Source organism: Triticum aestivum, chromosome 2D, assembly GCF_018294505.1.
Source record: "Triticum aestivum cultivar Chinese Spring chromosome 2D, IWGSC CS RefSeq v2.1, whole genome shotgun sequence".
NCBI classification, from domain to species: domain Eukaryota; kingdom Viridiplantae; phylum Streptophyta; class Magnoliopsida; order Poales; family Poaceae; genus Triticum; species Triticum aestivum.
In genome coordinates, this window is record NC_057799.1 from 316,192,866 (window position 1) to 316,199,592 (window position 6,727).

At 44.3% G+C, this 6,727-nt stretch overlaps 1 long non-coding RNA gene across 7 annotated transcripts; it reads right to left on the reverse strand.

Annotated features, from left to right (window-relative positions):
• Positions 1 to 548: 548 nt before the first annotated feature.
• LOC123052911 (uncharacterized) lies at positions 549 to 5,148 on the reverse strand. Of its 7 annotated transcripts, none has more exons than XR_006425162.1 (8): positions 4,776 to 5,146; positions 3,704 to 4,668; positions 3,339 to 3,607; positions 3,012 to 3,180; positions 2,458 to 2,698; positions 1,916 to 2,040; positions 1,274 to 1,407; positions 549 to 1,065 (listed from the first exon to the last, which is right to left on the reverse strand). It is a non-coding gene; the product is annotated as an uncharacterized lncRNA (long non-coding RNA). The 7 variants fall into 7 exon arrangements; XR_006425163.1 differs by having other exon boundaries at positions 3,339 to 3,462; positions 3,580 to 4,668; XR_006425159.1 differs by having other exon boundaries at positions 3,339 to 4,106; positions 4,281 to 4,668; positions 4,776 to 5,145.
• Positions 5,149 to 6,727: the final 1,579 nt, after the last annotated feature.

Consider the following 6,727-nt stretch of genomic DNA (forward strand, 5'->3'; position numbering starts at 1 on the left):
AGCCAGAGACATGGTTTACGTCTATGGGCGAAAGGGAATCGTAGGAAGAGTTGGATACACTTATATTAGTATTTCAGGTCTGCCCAATACATAGGGTTCCTGATATTTTGGATATTTTACGCCAAGTCTTTTACTAAACACAACAGGCCTCTCGCAATCTAAGAGGATACTTTGGTTTTGGGTGGTTCAACAAGAGGTATTGCTTCAACATGTTGTTTCCCAGTCGAAGCCCTCTTCTTCCGACTGTCCTAGATAGCGGCAACAATTTGTTGAGAGATAAGAATAAATGCTAGTAGTAAATAGGATAAAATCGTAGTTAATCCAACAAGTTTCTTGCCAGAATTTCAGATCAAAAAAGGGGGAAAATTCATGTTGTGTGGTTACAGCGGCCATACACATAGAAGTGACTCCATTCTGAAGCATCTGTCCAATACGGGGGCAAGAGTGAAGTCACAACAATATACTTGCAAACATAGACAGAGCTCAGACTTCATATCTTTGCTATCGGCCAGAGCTTCAGCTCCGATCCCTAAGTTAATATTCGCATCTTCTCAGTAACAATGCAGTTATGCCCAACTTTTGTGATCACGTCACACAAGGATCATGGACTGATTACAGGTCACGATTACATGGGCACAAGAGCAAAGCATACACATGCCAAAAGACAGAATATGCGCTTACTGAATAACCTGCACGGAAGGCATTAGCACTACGGTAATGTCCCTAAAATCTACACCAAAAATGTAGCAAAAATCCTGACAATTAGAATATATTGTAAAACAAAATGACAAAGACACTTCAGTATATATAACCAATGAAACTCAGTTATCAACAAAACTGAGCTAACTAATTTAAATGGGCAAAAATGGATTTGATTGTGGTAACCAGTTAGATCACAAGGTAATAGTGTCTCCCGTGCTTGAGGCCGGTGCAGGCACGTTGGACCTGGCGAAGGACTGGATCCATCGGTGCGATTTATGCGGCCATATCCATATGCAAGGGAGAACAGCGAGATGGTCAACGAAGAAGCATTAGTGCAACAAAAGTCCTCCTGAACCTTTGATTCTGTGGAGGGCAGGTAAAAGTAAAATTATGTTCCAAAATTATTTGATAACAAGTTAAGTTCGAATGTGAAACTTGATCTTACAACAGTGCGAAAAATAACTATGAAATGCTGAGGATCATCTCCCTTCAGAAATGTCATCAATTAAGAATGCTAAAAAGATCATCACAAATACAGATACATAAGTGTATGACACTTTGTCCAGCCTACCTGAAGGCCTTATCTGTGGCTATAAAGGGACGATTGTAGGGCACTTATACAAAGACAATGTCCTCCTCAAAGTGCACAGCCGACACGGAATCTGCTGCCTTCAGTCTGTCCTAATTTTACCATGCACCCCATGTCTGATTATCCACAAGAGGTATGACAAACAACAAATCAGCTGGACCATGAAACAGAAATACAATAAATGTACGAGGAAGGTAATTTTCCTTTATTGGCAAAACATTTGATAATGGATTAAACCAACACCAACCACTACTTTATCGCGCATCTATTGCCAAAATGGCAGCTTCTCTTATAGATCACAGCAATAAATTTAACTAAAATATAAGGCAATAATTTGGTTGACTGAACCACACACTTATCGTAGTATAAAATTTGTTGTAGCCACCTACTCCAAATGTGTGTGTGTGTGTGTGTGTGTGTGTGGCTATCTCTAAATCGAATAAACCTCCAAGTATGCAATTCATGAGCACAAAACAGAAATTATAATTCAGTAACTTAGAAATAAATCAAATAGAGGGATCCTAATCATAATGTTTTACATACATATAGATCAAACAAATTAGGAAATTTCTGAAGTTAGAGAGGACTGAAAAATGAAGCGGGAGGAGAGAAATCATGACTCACCTCACCCAACAACAAGGTGGAAATTGCAACCCAAAAAAAGAGATGCCCTTCCCTCTCTCAGTGACAAGCATGCATGCCTTCAAGAGGCGCCGACCTCAATCTCCTTCCTTCCTTGGATGTGTTATCTAAGTACAAATTCCATAAAAAAAATACAAATCATCCAAAGGAGATTACTTTCCAGTAATCAGGGGCCGGAAAACGCAGCCATGACAAACCTATTATGCATGTGCATTCACCTTTAAGAGTGACTAATCAGTAACCACTAAAAGGGAGTAGGAAATAAACAAAATACTCGTAATACTATTAAGAGGTGAATGAAACATATCATTTTTTAGGCTATTGAATTTCCTTGAGAACCCCTAGCAAGAATCAGTGCAAGATCGCTGGCCACTAAAAAAGTAGGTACGCAAGAGTCAAGTAGAGACCGAAAAGTATGAAAACACCTAGCATAAGTCATGCAACCTTCAACCATGATAAAGGAACACCCTTTCACTAAGACCACATTTAATGGACTAAAATTATTGATGATAGCTAGGTCTTACCATAAGCGATCTGCTGTCAAATGTTTTGCGCTCTTATGTCGCGTCTCTAGAGAGTCATTTCTACAAAAAGTGACATTACAGAGAGCCCTGCAAGTGATGCTCCAACGGGTAGCCAATGGATAAACCTACACCTGCGAGGGCACCTTGCGTGCTAGCTATTCTTGCTTCAAAAAAGGTAATGGTTTCAAGAATCGAGTGAATGGATCGTCCAAGGCTGACAACATTTTCTTTGCTGCGGCATCTGAAATAAAATGTGGGATAAGAAAATTCAATCAGACATCATAAGAACTGTAAAAACACGACATCTCTCAGTTTTGCATAGATCAATGCTTTATATATCTAAGTGGTTCGTTATGTTTCTAATAGAATTTTAGATTCAACCAAAGTAAGTAAAAGACATATAACTGCATTTGATCCAATTATCAAATTCATTTGTATTTTTTAAAATATGAAGACTTGCTAAAGTGTGAGCCGTTGAGGCAGCTGATAAATTATATGATCCGTTATATGATAAATTTAGTAGCTTTTGCATGAATCACCGTGATTCTACCTACCATTCTTATAGTAATGTGATTTCCTCAACCCGTTGAACTCACACCTCATGTAGACATTAGGGCCGAGGAACGTGTAGAAACAAAATCCCAGTACAATCATGTGCCTTTTAATTCCTACAACAACTATCCGATTTGCAAGAGAATAGTTTCTCCTCAGATCACACAACTCCTGCATAATAAGAGAAACATATGTATCAATCTTAAAGTCGATGACCTGAAGCAAATTAGTGGCAGTAGTGTAGATGAGTTTTGATCAAGGAATATATGTCTACATACTTGAAGCAAAAGAAAACACAAATATATTCAGTATAAGGGTTTAGCTATCACCTCATTAATTTGACCTCAACTTCTTAGGTGCTAATGCACATGTTTCAGCCAACAAGTGTTGTGAGGTGAATGTGTTGAGATCAACAAGTTTTAGTGCCATAGATAACCGTTAATGGCCAACGATCTGGTGCAAAAACAACTCAACAAAATGTTCAGATCCTACTTTTATATAGAAATTATTAAGAGGGCTATTACTATGTACTACCAGTGTATTGTGAAAAAAATGTTCAGATCATTTTACCTTTGAGGCTGCTGTAATCTGCTGTAAACTGTGAAAAAAAGTGTATTGGCCATGGAATCTTATCAAAACTGTAAAGTAAAACACACACCACCGAAGAAATCAATCTTTAAGAAAAAAAGAGTACCTTCGTCAATACAGCTGTCACTGAAAAGTAGTTCCCAAGTACAAGTGATGTCCAAGCCTCATTTATTTACAACGGGCCATCATATTGACAAGTAGGGGAAAACATAAATCAAGTCTACCGACTTTGTATGGAGAAAATATCAGATATAGCCTGCTCTTATGGATTTGGAGTATCCCATATTAAGTTCAAGTGCCATTTGCTGAAGGACACTTTGGAGAACATAAGATTTCAATACTATGGGAATATTGTGTTGCATAACTGGCCATCTAATTATTCGGAAATCTATAATTCTAGAAGAACAATAGATCAACATTTTGTATGAGGATTTGACATGTATTTCCCTGAGTAGAGATGACACCAAAAGCTCGGCTACTTGTTAATACCTCAAAGGAATTGGCTGAACCTGCAAACGAAATAGTATTAATCATCTACGAATTTTACAGTATACTTCTTTATTACTACAGGGAGGTAGAAGTGCCCTACTTTATAGATATATATGAATTTAGGGAAGCTTACAACTGATGCAGTTCAGTGAAGCTGCCATTTCCAACTAAAGTATAGATGTTATAGAACGTACACCTGTTCCTGCAGCAGCACAATTCTTCTTCTCTCTACCTCCCTCTCTCTCTCTCTCAATCCATGCACACACATGTCTATCTCGCTCTCATCCCTTCTATGCCTCGCCAACACACTAAGCACCCAAAGCTCGTGGTTGTTGGCATCATGCTGCTCCAGCACCCATCACACTCACTATCATGGCCCGCCCCAGGAGCGTCCAGGGGTGCAGGCCGGCCACTGGATTGTCCATCCCCGCCACGGGCAACACCACCTCGGAGAGCTGCCTCTCACCGGCCGGCTCCCAAGCAGAGCCGCGGCTCTCCAACATCAGCCTCGGTTCATGGCGTCACCTACGGCGGTATCCTCCCCGGCCAATCTCCCACACGTCACACTTTATCTTGCTCGATCTGGAAAGAAATAATGCGAAGAGACAAACCTGAGATGAGTAACCGGCGGATCAGGGAGTCGTGCTTTAATTCGTGGATTGCAGTTGAGATTTTGACGCGGGGTATACCTGTGCTCCTCCTTGATCCAGGCCTTCCACGGTACGCCCTTGCGGCGCTCCTCGTTGCCCGCACGGCGGTCACAGCCACGCCCTGACCCGGGGTGAGGTGATGGCGGCGGCGGCCCACGAGTCGGGGGCCTCGACGTCCGCACTTGATGACGCCGATGTTGGCCTCGACCCCGGACGGTGCCACCCCGGACGTAGGCGGCAGCGAGATAGATCGCACAAGATCCGGGAGGTCATCGGCGGCGTTTACTCGAGGGGAGGGGATCGCACGCTGCGTTTAGTCAAGGGGATCGGGATCGCACGAGGGCAGCGGCGTTTAGTCGAGGGGATCGGGGAGGAGCGCTGTTTCGGGCGGTCTGGTTTTTTAGTGCGTGCGTGGGGTGTGGGGAGGGGGAAGACGAAAATTAACCAGCAAAAAAACCGCGGAGACTATTCATCAACCGAGACATTAGGAGTAGAGATTCGTCTACTATTGAGTAGTAGCTTTCTTAATACGCCAGGAGTAGTACGTGTACGTCCACAGCTAGAGCAGTAGTCCTACTAGCAGTAACAGCGACCTGAGAGTCCACGCGAGCCGTCGTGTGATGTGAGTCTACTCTATCTAAGCGTACCCACCTGCCTATCAAGTGATAAAGTTGTACACGCACCCGTGCGCGCGCGCGTTCATAAGTGTGAGCACGATAAAGAAAGCTAGGTATAGCCGTATCGGTACAGTACGTACGCAGCATCGCTTTCTGCAGCTGCATACAATGCAATGCAATGCAATGCAAGCTGCCGTGACGGCGAGAGCACACGGTTTAGTTTCTCATATATACTCCACACTGCCACTGGCTCGATCGCCATCCAGATACAGGGCGTTTCCCTCTTCTCGAAAAGAAAAAAGCACGCCCACAGGTAGTTGGCTACATTGGACGAGCCGACTACACCCCAACACGAGACAGAGATGAACACCATGGGCGCCGACGCTACGTTGACGTAGCTACCTAGTGCTGCCTATGCGACACAGGCTGCTCGTGGTAGATCCATTTTCCCTACAGATGCTTCGCGGTTACGTGCACGAGACGACGCTCGGGCGGCCAACAGAAAAACATAGCACATCTCCACAAGGAAAGAGAGAGAGAGACTGTTAGACAGACACAGCGTCAAGTGTTGAGACTTGAGAGAGACACACACACACGGGAAGCAGCAGCGCGGGTCCTGTACAGTTCTGCATGCCGTGTGCAACTCAGCTGTAACTCCTGTTCTTTGATCGCTACTTCCGCGACAAAAAAAAAAGACTAGCAAGACAAGGGCGGCTGTGGATGAACTTTCTTCATAGTTTTAGTATGTAGAACATGTATTTTTTAATAGTTCAATGGTATGTACTGCTGAAATTTGAGATGGGTTCTAGGCCCATATAGCAATTTCTGAAAAATCTCTAAGAGCCCATGTTGGTTATATGGCACTAGGTGTAGTGAGAAGTTTAGTCCCACCCCGGAAGTGGAAGAAGAGTTGGACCTCCTTATAAGGGTTTCTCTTCTACATGCTATTGGAGCTTGAGAAGAGAAGAGGCCCTCGCGCACTCCTCCTCCGCCGCCTGCCTGGTCACGACGCGCGGCGCGGGATTGAGCCGAGCCGAGCTCACACCTACGCGCTTATTTTTGCCAGTCACTAACGGAGAATTCTCTGACAGCTGGGCCACGATCTGAGACGTCGGATCGTGGGCTGTCACGGACTCGGACGTGGGTCGAGCCCACGTCTCTCCACGCGGCTGCGCAAGTGTGCGATGTCTCCTAACCCTAGCCGTCACGAACAGATCACATCTGCTCCACGCGCACGCCCACCGTCGTTCCCTTGCTGCTGCCGCCGCCGGTGACTCCATCCCATCCGCCGCGTACACGGTCGACGGGAGAGCAAGTCTCCGAAACCACGCCCTTCTGGTTCCTGTACGGGGTGAGGGGCGAATAGGTTTTTGG